An 18,439-nucleotide genomic window follows, 5' to 3' on the forward strand; every position below is an offset into this window, starting at 1 on the left:
AACTAACTCTGGACGTTACCTTAATACTTTTCTTATCATCCACTCAAAATGGAAAATAGGTACTATAATAAATCTAACGGACCACGCAATACTTCTATCGGACAAAACATTTTGGGACAACAACATCAAATTAATTACAAAAATTCTAACAGATAACTCCTATCCCCTAAAACTTATAAATTCCGTAACTAGTAACAGACGAACGTACCTTTTGAACAAAATGGACAATTGCACAGTACATAACGATTTACCTGACTCAGAAACTCATTCTGGTGTGATATATTTGCCATACATTAAAGAATTATATGTTCCTTGGAAAAAACTTTTTTATAAATCTGGACTCCGACTTGTAACCAATTTTAGTACAACTACTAGCACTATTTTTACCAAAACAAAAACCCCATTTAATATCGAACGACTCAGAAATCTCGTCTATCAAATAAATTGTTTAGACTGCAATTTAATTTACATAGGAGAAACTAGCCACAACCTGAATAAACGGTTACAACAACATGAAAACAATTCAAAAAACCCCAAGCAATTCAAAACTGTACTTGCAGACCATATATACACTTTAAAACACAATATGGACTTTTCTAATCCGACTGTACTACAATTCGAACAAAATTTATTTAAACGAAGAATTATAGAGGGATCTTTTTTAACTATTTATAACAATAAGACAATAAATAAACGGAATGAACTCAACACGCTGTGCAACACAAATCTCTTCTATTTAGATAATATTTCCTTAATCTTGGTAAAAATATTTTTTAAAAAATGTCTTTCTCCATTACATCTTCAACCAGTCTACGAATAACACACTATCCATTTGTGATTTTTTCAAATCAGTATTTTGTGAAAATATTGTTGTAATTTCAAGTTAATGTTTATAATACATAGTGTAGTGCATTACCATATCCTAATACCATGGATTATTAAAATTTTCCAATTTAACACTAAGATCAACTAATTGTAAGTACTATTTACTATTTTATTTTTTATTTTCACTCCAATTCAATTATTTTAGTTTTTATTTTATTTTAGTTTCCACTGAATGAAGGCTAGGATTATAGCCGAAACGTATGGATTCAAAATAAAGGGTATGGGCGTGTTTCCATACAGAATTGGCCCCACCCTGGTATTTAAATTATTTTGATGCCATTTTATAGGTATTTTCGAGAAAATTCTATATACCAAATTTCAAATCCGTAGCTCATCATTTGGCCGAGATATCAGTGGAAACATGTGAAAGTGGCCCCTTTTTTCAAACTCCATTTTTGTCGGAAATATGAGAGATATCAATATCTTTATATTTCTGATAAAAAGTGAGTTTGAGAAAGGGACCATTTTCACATGTTTTCACTGATATCTCGGCCAAATGATGAGCTACGGATTTGAAATTTGGTATATCGAATTTTCTCGAAAATACCTATATAATGGCATCAAAATAATTTAAATACCAGGGTGGGGCCAATTCTGTATGGAAACACGCCCAGACCCTTTTTGAAAGAAATTCATGTTTTTTATTGATGTTATGCCCGATTATTAGACTTTGTTAATACATACGTATATTCAATAGATAAGTCCTGAATTTGATGTTGACATTGTTGACATACGAGGTGTGTTCAAAAAGTACCCGGAATTACTAATAATTAAATTTCGCGGGTCTGGAATGTCTGATTGTCAAAATTTTTTTTATTGTGTGTTGGTATACATGCCCCTAAAGTATGATAAAATTTTCAGCTATATTCATTGTTTACTTTGTCTGTGGTAGTCGCTAAGGTTCGACGTGTTTTTCTGAGCTCGGCGATTTTTACAATGGAAGAATTGAAAAGTCAAAGAATTTGTATTAAATTTTGCGTAAAAAATGAAATAAAGTGTTGCAAAGTGCAAAAATTCACCAGATATGACTCCGTGTGACTTTTTCCTATTCCCAAAGTTGAAGAGACCCATGAAAGGACGGCGGTTTTCCTCGATTGAAGAAAATCGCTGAGAGTGCTCAAGGACATATCAAAAAGTGAATATCAAGGGTGCTTCGAAAATTGGAAAAAACGCTGGCATAAGTGTATTATATCTGGGGGGGACTACTTTGAAGGGGACCACATTAATGTAGACGAATAAATAAATATTTTTTTGAAAAAACGAAAATTCCGGGTACTTTTTGAACAGACCTCGTATGCACATATCTATATATTAATGTATCTACAATTATATACATGAACATATATGCAAGTGCATGTATATAGTGTACACACAAAAACATATAAGCACATATATGGATGTGCATATATTATAACACATATACATGTATATATATATATATATATATATATATATATATATATTCAAGAATTATTAGGATTAATTGTTTTTAATCAGGTTTAAAAAATTTAGATATGAGTCATGAACGATATTGTGATCTTATCTTTTATTAACACTATTTGACGAATTCAAAAAGATTAAACTGCTTTCATAAAAAAGTCATTTAAAAGTACAATCCTCTCTATAAAAATATTGGGTTCAAAGGTGAAATTATGTGAGTTTTTGATGGAATGCTGGACAAGAGTGCTTTGGAAATTTCGGCTTTTATGATGAGTGACGCTTAATTCATGTTGTCTCATTCTCTTATGAATGTATTGTGATGTTTGGCCAATGTATTGTTTTTGACAATTTTTGCAAGGGATGGAATAAACTATGTTAGTATTGAATTTAGGAGGGGTGGTGGATTTAATTTTTGAAAACATTTCTTTAAAAGAATATAGAGCTGTTCCTGAAATAAAAATATTTTCTTTTTTGAGTAATTTGGCAAAATAATCAAATAAGCCTTCAATGTAAGGCATGCTGTGAAAAGTTGGTTTAATATTGTTGTCTTGGAATAACTTGGAGATGGATTGATAATTGTTACTTTTATGATAGGAAAGTCTTTTATTGGTAATGGAATTGATGAGGGTGAGGGGATATCCGTTTTCTAATAAAGTTTTAGTTACTAATGTTGTGTTTTGGGTATGAAAAGAAGAATGAGACAACATGATTGCGTGGTCTATCAAAGAAATGATTGTATTGACTTTATAATTTTTGGGACAATAACACGCGTAATGAAGGTATCTTCCTGACCATGTAGATTTTCTGTAACAATTTGTGCAAATAATGTTGTCAATTTTGTGTACAGTCACGTCTAAAAAGTTTAATTTGTTGTCGATTTGTGTTTCATGTGTGAACTGAATGCTCTTATTGTAATTGTTAAAGGTATCGAGTATCATATCTGATTGTTCTTTGGCTATTATAAAAAAAGTGTCATCTACATATCTAACATAAAAATATATTTGGAAATTTAATGTGGAGAAAACAGAAATTTCAAGGGTTTGTAAAACTAGGTCTATAATGCCAGGGGATAATGGGCAACCCATAGCAGTACCTTTGATTTGTAGATAAAAATTATTGAAACAATTAAAATAAGAGCAATTCAGGACAGTGTTAATGATGTGTTTGAAAGTAGTTATGGGAAAGTCGGTGTAGTTACAAATAGTGGGCCAGCGTTTTTCAATTGAATCAAGTATTAAATCATGGGGAACACATGTGAAAAGGTTAATTACATCAAAGCTTAGAAAAATTTGATCGTCCGTAATGTTTCGGTCTTTGATTAGATCCACAAATTGGTAAGAGTTCTTTACATAGTGAGGAGAGAAAATTGTGACATTTTTTAAAAATATTGGCAATGTGTTTAGCGATATTATAGAATGGGGAGCCAACGTAGGATACAATGGGTCTAGAGGAGCATTCAGGTTTGTGGACTTTGGGGAGACAATACATTTTTGGGGAAATAGGATGTTGTACTTTTAAATTATAGGCAAATTTGTCAAAAATGAATTTTTTATTTTTTAATTCATTAATTAATTTAATTGATTGTCTAGAAAACTGTTGTGTTGGATCATTTGTAATGATTTTGTAAGTAGTATCATCTTTTAGCATTCGTAATGTTGGGTTAGTATAAAATTCTTTGTCAAGGACTACCGTCATATTGCCTTTATCTGCTGGACAAACAATTATATTATTAGATTTAATAAATAATTTGGTCTCCGCTATATCTTTGTGTAGTCGTTATAGTTTCCAACATATTCATTTTAAAAGACTACACAAAGATATAGTGGAGACCAAATTATTTATTAAATCTAATAATATAATTGTTTGTGCAGCAGATAAAGGCAATATGACGGTAATCCTTGACAAAGAATTTTATACTAATTAATTTTATACTATTAATTTTAAATTTTATACTATAAATTTTATACTATTAATCTGTATTGACGATCATTAATTAATGTTAATTAATATTTTTAAAAAACATTGTATTTGACAGAATAAACCTGATGATGGAACGTACCTAGTTCCGATACGTCGTATTAAACATCTTCAAAAAACAAATTGTTTTTTATTATTGGATTTACTGTTCAGAAAATAAACAATCAATATATATATATATATATATATATATATATATATATATATTACTTCGGAGATTGATATGGGTATGAATTTGTAATAAAATATATTCTTTTTGACAAATAGTTAAAAACTTGTTATAATTTTCAAAATTATTTGATATTTCATACTTCAAAAATTAATTCACTCGCATCATAGTGTTTTGTTTATTATATTTTTGTCATCATGTCATTAAAATTTTCTTTCATCTCTAATTAAATGTCTTTATATCTTAATATTATTTATTTTTTAATAACTTATTCATTATTTTAAGTCATAAATGAATAAATTATATAATTGTTAAATTCATAAGTGTGGCTAAATCAACACAGGAATATTGTGGAAATAAATATTTTTTTTACATAAAGATCTGATTTTTGACATTTTCATTTTATTTCAAATTCATTATAACTGTCAAAATATTTTTTTTTCGGTCGAAATTTAATATAATATGATATAATAATTAGTTTGTCTAGTTTGTTTTTGTCAGATTTCAATGATACCCTCAGATTGTACTATTCCATTTTGAGGTTACAATTGCCTGTAATATTAGCATTTGCGATTAAAATCAAAATATATCTCAACTGATATATTAATAATAATATTATATTTTAATTACACAAATTTCTTTACACTTCAATAATTAATTCCAACGCATTATAGTGTTTTGTTTATGTCATTTTTTTTAAAATTAATGAATAAATTAAATTTTAGTCTAAATCAACGCAGAATCTTTATCTAAATATACAATTTTCATATAAATATTAGATTTTTTACATTTGCATTTAATTGAAAAATAGTGAATGTCAATTTCATATATCCAATATGCACTAGATTTCTAAATGTCAAAATATTTCGTCTTGGTCGAAAATTAATATAATGTGATAAAATTTATTTTCCAATGTTTTGTATCTATAATTTGTTTCGCAATATTGCCTACAACATAACTTCGAATAATTAATGTATTTGTTTCTTATTGAAGTCGTTAAACATCTTTTTTTTTGAACTGTCAAAATTTTATTTATGATTAATTTTAAATTCAATATGTTGCTTTTTTATTGTGATCTATAATGGTTTGATGAAGTTTTGGAATCCGAAATAATTTGGTAAGCTAATCAAATAAATATAAATTATAAATCTATTTATCTGATTATTTTCATAAATATTGACAAATAACATTTCACTTTTTTTCATGTCAACATTTATTTAAATTTATAAACATTGATTTTTAATTAGATTTAAATCTATAAACAGTGATTTTGAATATAGCATTTTATCTGATTTGGATATAAATGTTGGATATATCTATATATGTATATGTTTTTGAATTATATTTTTTGAACTGTCAAATATTTTTTTTAAATTTTTTTCTCAAATTTTCCATAAATTTTGACATTTGTCATTTTAGTTTTAATTTTTTTTTTAGTCATTTTCTGTCAAAATTTTTAGAAATTTATAAAAATTATATATTTATATTTTAAATTTACTTTTCAAAATAAAATTTAAAATCGGTTCAGTAGTTTGGGCGTCCATCGCGAACCAACATCGTGACACGAGGTTATATATATATATATATATATATATATATATATATATATATATATATATATATATATATATATATAGATATATATCTCATATATGATTCGGTCCAGAAGGTTTTTTTGCATCAAATCATGCGGCACCCAAACATCAAGCTTTTTTCTGTATCCAGCCTTCTGCAGATGGTTTAAAATGGTTTGGTGACTAACTACCATCTCCTGGGCGATGTCACGAGATGCCACATGCCGGTCTAACTCGATGTATTCCATGATTTGATCGGTATTTGTCGTCACAGGTCTTCCGCCGGCTGGCTTATCCATGGTGTCGTTTTCACCGGCTCTGAATCGTCGAAACCATTCCTCCGCGGTTCGAAGTGATAGAGTACCACCCCCCAAAACACCATTAATCTCACGGAACGTTTCTCTAGCGGATTTGCCTTTAACGAAGGAAAACTTTAAAATAGCGCGAATTTCGGCGTAAGTGAACTCCATGTTTACACGTCTATAACTGTTAAACGCAATATCCAAACTAATCATGCATAGCATCGTTTTGTAGGTTATGTCAAGACCTTTCAAATTATGTACAGTATTGCCAGATACGAGCTCTGTAGCGCTTTGTACATAGCCGCGAAATTCAAAAGACAAAAAGGCGGAAGGGAGATATTTGACAACCTTATATAAAAATGGAACTCTAGATCAAATGATCCGGTAAAACTCGAAAAAGGCTAAACCGATTTGTCCAGTCTTAGTCTTGAAAAATTCGTGCCAATTCAGAGAAGGTCGGAAAGGTGAGATAATATTTCAAAATTGTGTAAAAACTTTACATTTTTAATTTGAAAATTTTTGGTAAACAGCACTTGATTTAAAATGGCTTTCTACACTATATTATTCATGATGATAGATCAAACGCCTACTCATATGTCAAATGGTTTTGACAAGTTGAAACTGATTATGTTTAGTGATAGATAAAGTTGTTATTCTTTTAATTTTCGAATTTAATTATTATTGAAAATATATATTTATTCAAATGATAATAAGAATGCCTATTTTGATTTTATATAAAGTTTTTATTTAATTTTCATGTGACCATTTGTTTGCTCAATGAGTTTTGTATTCATTTTTGACACATCCTATTCATTTCAAAAGCTGTGCTGTGAAAGTACTTATTGGTTTAATGCGAATAATGTGCTACCAACACATTTTCTGAATTATATTATTATTGTATTTAGGTTATTCAAATTGAGATACAAAATTTGGAATTCATCGAAGGGGACACCATAGACATTTTTGTCTAATCACTTATTGCGAGTTAAATAATAATAACAAATGAATAAGAGAAATGGATTATAACACAGATAGTAATTTTGGAAATCATATACATAAAAATTTCAATTATGTATTCAAACAAATACAAGATCTTCGGAAGCAGAATTGTTTGAAAATTGCTTGTAAAGCTCGGATTATGACATGTGACATCAACATGAGTACTGAATATTTACAGTACAATCAGTTTACAATACAAATTCTTTATAACAATACTAGAATGAGTTTTGTAGTTATATGGTCCATGACATTTATATTTTTAGGGTTTGATCGTATGTATGTATGAGTATGTAGGTGTGCATATGCATGTGCATGTATATATATATATATATATATATATATATATACATACTATTTCTCAACATTTACTAAAGCAATATTTCCTCTTTTTTCGTAAATTACCAATACAAGAGCCATAAAAAATCATTTTTGCCAGGAATTCCGTACGTTGTTCTTTACATCTGGCCGACAGAACTCCATATCAGTGTGTTTAAGTCTTGTGTAGTCGTAACATCTACAAATATCCTCCAAAAAAATCGAGTGTTTTTAACAAAAAAAAAAAAAAATATTAGTGATATGGATATATAAATTATTACAGGTAAATAATTTTTGTTTCTCAATTTTATATAAAACCTTTTTTAGTTACTTCTTATTACTCTTTACCCCGGTACATAATCCATTCCTTTATAAAAAAATTTTCTAATTAATCTGTATTGACCATCATTAATTAATGTTAATCAATATTTTTAAAAAAACATTGTATTTGACAGAATAAACCTGATGATGGAACGTACCTAGTTCCGAAACGTCGTATTAAACATCTTCAAAAAACAAATTGTTTAATATATACGAGGTGTGTTCAAAAAGTACCCGGAATTACTAATAATTAAATTTCGCGGGTCTGGAGTGTCTGATTGTCAAATTTTTTTTTTATTGTGTTAGTATACATGCTCCTAAAGTATGATGAAATTTTCAGCTATATTCACTGTTTACTTTGTCTGTGGTAGTCGCTAAGGTTCGACGTGTTTTTCTGAGCTCGGCGATTTTTACAATGGAAGAATTGAAAAGTCAAAGAATTTGTATTAAATTTCGCGTAAAAAATGAAATAAAGTGTTGCAAAGTGCAAAAATTCACCAGATATGGCTCCGTGTGACTTTTTCCTATTCCCAAAGTTGAAGAGACCCATGAAAGGACGGCGGTTTTCCTCGATTGAAGAAAATCGCTGAGAGTGCTCAAGGACATATCAAAAAGTGAATATCAAGGGTGCTTCGAAAATTGGAAAAAACGCTGGCATAAGTGTATTATATCTGGGGGGGACTACTTTGAAGGGGACCACATTAATGTAGACGAATAAATAAATATTTTTTTGAAAAAACGAAAATTCCGGGTACTTTTTGAACAGACCTCGTATGCACATATCTATATATTAATGTATCTACAATTATATACATGAACATATATGCAAGTGCATGTATATAGTGTACACACAAAAACATATAAGCACATATATGGATGTGCATATATTATAACACATATACATGTATATATATATATATATATATATATATATATATACATATTCAAAAATTATTAGGATTAATTGTTTTTAATCAGGTTTAAAAAATTTAGATATGAGTCATGAACGATATTGTGATCTTATCTTTTATTAACACTATTTGACGAATTCAAAAAGATTAAACTGCTTTCATAAAAAAGTCATTTAAAAGTACAATCCTCTCTATATAAAATATTGGGTTCAAAGGTGAAATTATGTGAGTTTTTGATGGAATGCTGGACAAGAGTGCTTTGGAAATTTCGGCTTTTATGATGAGTGACGCTTAATTCATGTTGTCTCATTCTCTTATGAATGTATTGTGATGTTTGGCCAATGTATTGTTTTTGACAATTTTTGCAAGGGATGGAATAAACTATGTTAGTATTGAATTTAGGTTCCTGAAATAAAAATATTTTCTTTTTTGAGTAATTTGGCAAAATAATCAAATAAGCCTTCAATGTAAGGCATGCTGTGAAAAGTTGGTTTAATATTGTTGTCTTGGAATAACTTGGAGATGGATTGATAATTGTTACTTTTATGATAGGAAAGTCTTTTATTGGTAATGGAATTGATGAGGGTGAGGGGATATCCGTTTTCTAATAAAGTTTTAGTTACTAATGTTGTGTTTTGGGTATGAAAAGAAGAATGAGACAACATGATTGCGTGGTCTATCAAAGAAATGATTGTATTTACTTTATAATTTTTGGGACAATATGACGCGTAATGAAGGTATCTTCCTGACCATGTAGATTTTCTGTAACAATTTGTGCAAATAATGTTGTCAATTTTGTGTACAGTCACGTCTAAAAAGTTTAATTTGTTGTCGATTTGTGTTTTATGTGTGAACTGAATGCTCTTATTGTAATTGTTAAAGGTATCGAGTATCATATCTGATTGTTCTTTGGCTATTATAAAAAAAGTGTCATCTACATATCTAACATAAAAATATATTTGGAAAGGGTATGGGCGCATTGCCATATAGAATCGGCCCCACCCTGGTATTTAAATAATTTATACGCCATTTTATAGGTCTAAATGATAAAAACCGATATACCAATTTTCAACTTTGCATCTCATCTTATGGCCGAGATATCATTGAAAATATGTGAAAGTGGCCCCTTTTTTCAAACTCACTTTTTGACGTAACCATAAAAGATATCGAAAAAAAATTTACGTGGTTCTATTCATATTGGCTTAGGCCACATAATGTAGAACAATCGATGCCAAATAATTAATTATTATTAGCTGAAAAAGATAAAATAATTTTTCGATTGATGTTTTCCGGTAGTGCGTTTAGTTGGACCACCTTCTAATTAGCGTTATTCGAAAGATTATTGCTTTATCTTTTAGTACTGAAAATATTGTTCAAATCAATTTGGTGGAACACATTGGAAAATTGAAAAAACCGGAGCCAGTACACCCGCGCGTAACCCTAATAGTACCCTGCAATCGCATAGAGTTCGTTCGAACGCAAAGCAGTGCGCGAAGCGCCCGAAACGGTTCCTAAGAAATTCTGAACTTTGAATTCTGAAATACAATTTCTTTTATTTATCACTGTGAGTAATTTAATTAAAGTAATAAAAGTATTTTAATTATAATATTAGAAATAACTAGTGGGGTGGGTGGCATCGTGCCTTAAGGCAAATTGCTGGAACTTCCCGTACCGTAACGAAATGTTCGAGGAATACTGAATGTTTTCAAATAAATTATTATAAATATTGAGACATTGTCTAATATTTATAAGTATTTTATAAACTGAATTGCAAAGTTGAAATTATTTGTTTAAAGTATATTAGAACTATAGTCAGAATTAAAAATAAAATCTGAATTATTTTCGATATACAAAAAATTAAAAAAAAAAAAAATGAAACAAAAATTTTTTTCCAAAATGAATTATTTTGTTAAGACAAGCAGAAAGTTCTTTGAATCATTCAAATCGAACGCTTAGTTCTCTCAAAAACTGCAATTTTTTACATATTTAGCTCCGTATCTTCGAAATGGCTGGACCTACCTTTGCCAAAAACTAATAAACACTTCTCCCAATCATTACTAATTGAATGTTTTTTAGATCATTCAAATCGGATACTCCGTTCTCTCAAAAAGTCGATTTCTATTTTCTGCACTCTTTGCTCCGTATCCCGGAAACGGCTGGACCTGCCTTTGCCAAAAACTAATCAGCTCTTTTCCCGATCGATAGGTATCGAATGTTTTTTGAACCATTCAAATCGGTTGATCCGTGCGCCCGAAAACGTGACTGGAAATTTGTATCCATACACACATACACACACACACATATCCATTTTTTCTGAGGTATGCCAAAACGTTCAGAAACCTTCGAAACGTCGAGAAATGTAAAAATTTTCAATTCCGATTTTCGGCCCATTACAATAACTTACCCTACGGGGAGTTAAAAATTTATTGGTGTTCTTTTAAAATTTACAAGTGTATCATATGATTTACACAAATACTTCGGTATGCTAAATTAATAAATAATAAATCAATTAAAATTATATTTTGTTATTTTAATCGTCATCACTGTCATGGTTAATAGCAACCGAAGTTTCCTCTATTATAAAAATTTTCGATAGTATTTCTGATGGACGTATAATACGTGATAAATACCTCGCAAATGACATATAATACATGATAGCTGCAATATGTGAACAGCAACCAACAGTCCTCAATCCATTGGGACAACTACAGCAATACCTTAAAATACTTCGATAGTTAGTGCCAAGCGGAGTATATTCAATATAAACATTATATTTTTTCCTATTTATATGCCGTGATTGGACATCAATTCTAATTATATTCCTACACTCTTTGAAATAATAATAATAATGTGGCGATATCAAGCAGGCTGATTTTTATTTGTAAAAAACAATCGGACATGTCATGTATATTTTTGATTTCGAAATATTTTTACAGTTAATAAATTTATATTTTTTTTATTATGTTGGGAGTTTCTAATTTTATATATTATCATAATCATTACTACTCCCACATTGGTGACCCCGACGTGATCTGAACACGCAACCTTCTGACCTCGATGTCGGTGAACTTCTAAGATTCAGCCTCCATCTAATTAAATATATTATCATAATCATTACAACTTCCACATTGGTGACTCACGACGATGGAGATGAAGATAAAGGAGTTTTATTTTTCGAAGATTTAAGAAAAATTGATTTTGACGCAGCACCATAATCACTGGTCTTCAGTGACGACCTTTAAGGTATGTCCAGTCCAATCCATCATAGTTAACGCACTTACTATCTGGATCAGACTTCCGAGGTTACTCATTTGGTATACCCAGACCTCAGTTTTTTTTTTTGCTGACAGAAAAAATAATTTGGAGCCTGAACTTTTCATTGGAATGCAATTTAACCTCTCTTTCTCTGTTAACTCAACAAATCGTCTTATAATGCTACCTCCCATTATCGGTGACAACGACGAGTCAAAACAAAATTTGATATAATTTATTGGATTTCACAATTCTGGACTCTTATGTCAAAGAAACCAATGATCCTGATTTGGATAAAAAGCCAACTTCTTTCTCTGATCGGAACTCATCAGATACGAATGCAACGCTTGCAGAAATGGAAACTGTACCCATAAATTATGCATTCTAAACATTAAGTAATTCTGATATAACTAATACCAATTAGATGGAGGCTGAATCTTAGAAGTTCACCGACATCGAGGTACAGGAAATTTTCCACATGTTTTTCATTAATCAGAACCTTATGCAGAATATGGAGTTGATGGCAGGTCGAATCACCACATACGGTGGATCTGCTGACGAAACATGGAAATTTGTAATTAACCAGTATTACAACACTGGTCTGCTATAATCTGCTTTCCCACCACATTTTTATAACGTGTTTCCCTGTGTTTTTTTTTTTTAAAACTGTGAGATCAACACTGGGCAGGGAGTGTGTGGCGATATCAAGCAGGCTGATTTTTATTTGTATGCAATTTAACCTCTCTTTCTCTGTTAACTCAACAAATCGTCTTATAATGCTACCTCCCATTTTATACCTCCAATTTTATATATTATCATAATCATTACTACTCCCACAATAATAATAATAATAATGATTATTAGAATACTTTCAGTAATAATTTTTGTAAATTCCTGAAGTACTATATAGAAAGTTTCCACATCAAATGGCAAATAATTTTTGAAGAATTTTAAATAACCAAAAGCAAAGAATTTCAGATTACCATTTGTCATATTTCTTTTTGTATTGTAGTATTGAGTAGTACTGATAAAGATAGGCCACAATAAGGGCTTTATAATCGCAATGTTACAATTATCATTAAAAAAAAGGTTTCTTGGGTTTGTTGAAATTACAATGTTTCATTATATTATTATTTCATATGAATACATATAACTATATAATAAATATTGTCACATTCAGAATTTCTTAGGAACCGTTTCGGGCGCTTCGCGCACTGCTTTGCGTTCGAACGAACTCTATGCGATTGCAGGGTACTATTAGGGTTACGCGCGGGTGTACTGGCTCCGGTTTTTTCAATTTTCCAATGTGTTCCACCAAATTGATTTGAACAATATTTTCAGTACTAAAAGATAAAGCAATAATCTTTCGAATAACGCTAATTAGAAGGTGGTCCAACTAAACGCACTACCGGAAAACATCAATTGAAAAATTATTTTATCTTTTTCAGCTAATAATAATTAATTATTTGGCATTGATTGTTCTACATTATGTGGCCTAAGCCAATATGAATAGAACCACGTAAATTTTTTTTTCGATATCTTTTATGGTTACGTCAAAAAGTGAGTTTGAAAAAAGGGGCCACTTTCACATATTTTCAATGATATCTCGGCCATAAGATGAGATACAAAGTTGAAAATTGGTATATCGGTTTTTATCATTTAGACCTATAAAATGGCGTATAAATTATTTAAATACCAGGGTTGGGCCGATTCTATATGGCAATGCGCCCATACCCTTTAATGTGGAGAAAACAGAAATTTCAAGGGTTTGTAAAACTAGGTCTATAATACCAGGGGATAATGGGCAACCCATAGCAGTACCTTTGATTTGTAGATAAAAATTATTGAAACAATTAAAATAAGAGCAATTCAGGACAGTGTTAATGATGTGTTTGAAAGTAGTTATGGGAAAGTCGGTGTAGTTACAAATAGTGGGCCAGCGTTTTTCAATTGAATCAAGTATTAAATCATGGGGAACACATGTGAAAAGGTTAATTACATCAAAGCTTAGAAAAATGTGATCGTCCGTAATGTTTCGGTCTTTGATTAGATCCACAAATTGGTAAGAGTTCTTTACATAGTGAGGAGAGAAAATTGTGACATTTTTTTAAAATATTGGCAATGTGTTTAGCGATATTATAGAATGGGGAGCCAACGTAGGATACAATGGGTCTAAAGGAGCATTCAGGTTTGTGGACTTTGGGGAGACAATACATTTTTGGAGAAATAGGATGTTGTACTTTTAAATTATAGGCAAATTTGTCAAAAATGAATTTTTTATTTTTTAATTCATTAATTAATTTAATTGATTGTCTAGAAAACTGTTGTGTTGGATCATTTGTAATGATTTTGTAAGTAGTATCATCTTTTAGCATTCGTAATGTTGGGTTAGTATAAAATTCTTTGTCAAGGACTACCGTCATATTGCCTTTATCTGCTGGACAAACAATTATATTATTAGATTTAATAAATAATTTGGTCTCCGCTATATCTTTGTGTAGTCGTTATAGTTTCCAACATATTCATTTTAAAAGACTACACAAAGATATAGTGGAGACCAAATTATTTATTAAATCTAATAATATAATTGTTTGTCCAGCAGATAAAGGCAATATGACGGTAATCCTTGACAAAGAATTTTATACTAACACAACATTACGAATGCTAAAAGATGATACTACTTACAAAATCATTACAAATGATCCAACACAACAGTTTTCTAGACAATCAATTAAATTAATTAATGAATTAAAAAATAAAAAATTCATTTTTGACAAATTTGCCTATAATTTAAAAGTACAGCATCCTATTTCCCCAAAAATGTATTGTCTCCCCAAAGTCCACAAACCTGAATGCTCCTTTAGGCCCATTGTATCCTACGTTGGCTCCCCATTCTATAATATCGCTAAACACATTGCCAATATTTTAAAAAATGTCACAATTTCCTCTCCTCACTATGTAAAGAACTCTTTTCAATTTGTGAATCTAATCAAAGACCGAAATATTACGGACGATCAAATTTTTCTAAGTCTTGATGTAATTAACCTTTTCACATGTGTTCCCCATGATTTAATACTTGATTCAATTGAAAAACGCTGGCCCACTATTTGTAACTACACCGACTTTCCCATAACTACTTTCAAACACATCATTAACAATGTCCTGAATTGCTCTTATTTTAATTGTTTCAATAATTTTTATCTACAAATCAAAGGTACTGCTATGGGTTGCCCATTATTCCCTGGCATTATAGACCTAGTTTTACTAACCCCTGAAATTTCTGTTTTCTCCACATTAAATTTCCAAATATATTTTTATGTTAGATATGTAGATGACACTTTTTTATAATAGCTAAAGAACAATCAGATATGATACTCGATACCTTTAACAATTACAATAAGAGCATTCAGTTCACACATGAAACACAAATCGACAACAAATTAAACTATTTAGACATGACTGTACACAAAATTGACAACATTATTTGCACAAATTGGTACAGAAAATCTACATGGTCAGGAAGATACCTTCATTACGCGTCATATTGTCCCAAAAATTATAAAGTCAATACAATCATTTCTTTGATAGACCATGCAATCATGTTGTCTCACTCTTCTTTTCATACCCAAAACACAACATTAGTAACTAAAACTTTATTAGAAAACGGATATCCCCTCACCCTCATCAATTCCATTACCAATAAAAGACTTTCCTATCATAAAAGTAACAATTATCAATCCATCTCCAAGTTATTCCAAGACAACAATATTAAACCAAATTTTCACAGCATGCCTTACATTGAAGGCTTATTTGATTATTTTGCCAAATTACTCAAAGAAGAAAATATTTTTATTTCAGGAACAGCTCTATATTCTTTTAAAGAAATGTTTTCAAAAATTAAATCCACCACCCCTCCTAAATTCAATACTAACATAGTTTATTCCATCCCTTGCAAAAATTGTCAAAAACAATATATTGGCCAAACATCACAATACATTCATAAGAGAATGAGACAACATGAATTAAGCGTCACTCATCATAAAAGCCGAAATTTCCAAAGCACTCTTGTTCAGCATTCCATCGAATACTCACATAATTTCACCTTTGAACCCAATATTTTATATAGAGAGGATTGTACTTTTAAAAGACTTTTTTCTGAAAGCAGTTTAATCTTTTTGAATTCGTCAAATAGTGTTAATAAAAGATCAGATCACAATATCATTCATGCTCATATCTAATTTTTTTAAACCTGATTAAAAACAATTAATCCTAATAATTTTTGAATATGTATATATATAAATGTATATGTGTTATAATATATGCACATCCATATATGTGCTTATATGTATGTTTTTGTGTGTACACTATATACATGCACTTGCATATATGTTCATGTATATAATTGTAGATACATTAATATATAGATATGTGCATATGTATGTATGAGTATGTAGGTGTGCATATGCATGTGCATGTATATATATACATACTATTTCTCAACATTTACTAATGCAATATTTCCTCTTTTTTCGTAAATTACCAATACAAGAGCCATAAAAAATCATTTTTGCCAGGAATTCCGTACGTTGTCCTTTACATCTGGCCGACAGAACTCCATATCAGTGTGTTTAAGTTTTGTGTAGTCGTAACATCTACAAATATCCTCCAAAAAATCGATTGTTTTTAACAAAAAAAAAAAAAAAAATTGTGATATGGATATATAAATTATTACAGGTAAATAATTTTTGCTTCTCAATTTTATATAAAACTTTTTTAGTTATTTCTTATTACTCTTTACCCCGGTACATAATCCATTCCTTTATAAAAAAAATTTCTAATTAATCTGTATTGACGATCATTAATTAATGTTAATCAATATTTTTAAAAAACATTGTATTTGACAGAATAAACCTGATGATGGAACGTACCTAGTTCCGAAACGTCGTATTAAACATCTTCAAAAAACAAATTGTTTTTTATTATTGGATTTACTGTTCGGAAAAGAAACAATCAATATATATATATATATATATATATATATATATATATATTTATTACTTCGGAGATTGATATGGGTATGAATTTGTAATAAAATATATTCTTTTTGACAAATAGTTAAAAACTTGTTATAATTTTCAAAATTATTTGATATTTCATACTTCAAAAATTAATTCACTCGCATCATAGTGTTTTGTTTATTATATTTTTGTCATCATGTCATTAAAATTTTCTTTCATCTCTAATTAAATGTCTTTATATCTTAATATTATTTATTTTTTAATAACTTATTCATTATTTTAAGTCATAAATGAATAAATTATATAATTGTTAAATTCATAAGTGTGGCTAAATCAACACAGGAATATTGTGGAAATAAATATTTTTTTTACATAAAGATCTGATTTTTGACATTTTCATTTTATTTCAAATTCATTATAACTGTCAAAATATTTTTTTTTCGGTCGAAATTTAATATAATATGATATAATAATTAGTTTGTCTAGTTTGTTTTTGTCAGATTTCAATGATACCCTCAGATTGTACTATTCCATTTTGAGGTTACAATTGCCTGTAAGATTAGCATTTGCGATTAAAATCAAAATATATCTCAACTGATATATTAATAATAATATTATATTTTAATTACACAAATTTCTTTACACTTCAATAATTAATTCCAACGCATTATAGTGTTTTGTTTATGTCATTTTTTTTTAAATTAATGAATAAATTAAATTTTAGTCTAAATCAACGCAGAATCTTTATCTAAATATACAATTTTCATATAAATATTAGATTTTTTACATTTGCATTTAATTGAAAAATAGTGAATGTCAATTTCATATATCCAATATGCACTAGATTTCTAAATGTCAAAATATTCCGTCTTGGTCGAAAATTAATATAATGTGATAAAATTTATTTTCCAATGTTTTGTATCTATAATTTGTTTCGCAATATTGCCTACAACATAACTTCGAATAATTAATGTATTTGTTTCTTATTGAAGTCGTTAAACATCTTTTTTTTTGAACTGTCAAAATTTTATTTATGATTAATTTTAAATTCAATATGTTGCTTTTTTATTGTGATCTATAATGGTTTGATGAAGTTTTGGAATCCGAAATAATTTGGTAAGCTATTCAAATAAATATAAATTATAAATCTATTTATCTGATTATTTTCATAAATATTGACAAATAACATTTCACTTTTTTTCATGTCAACATTTATTTAAATTTATAAACATTGATATTTAATTAGATTTAAATCTATAAACAATGATTTTGAATA

This window comes from Ctenocephalides felis, unplaced genomic scaffold (genome assembly GCF_003426905.1).
Source record: "Ctenocephalides felis isolate EL2017-DRISC unplaced genomic scaffold, ASM342690v1 CF-g0.4_SCAFFOLD_01886, whole genome shotgun sequence".
Taxonomy (NCBI): Eukaryota; Metazoa; Arthropoda; class Insecta; order Siphonaptera; family Pulicidae; genus Ctenocephalides; species Ctenocephalides felis.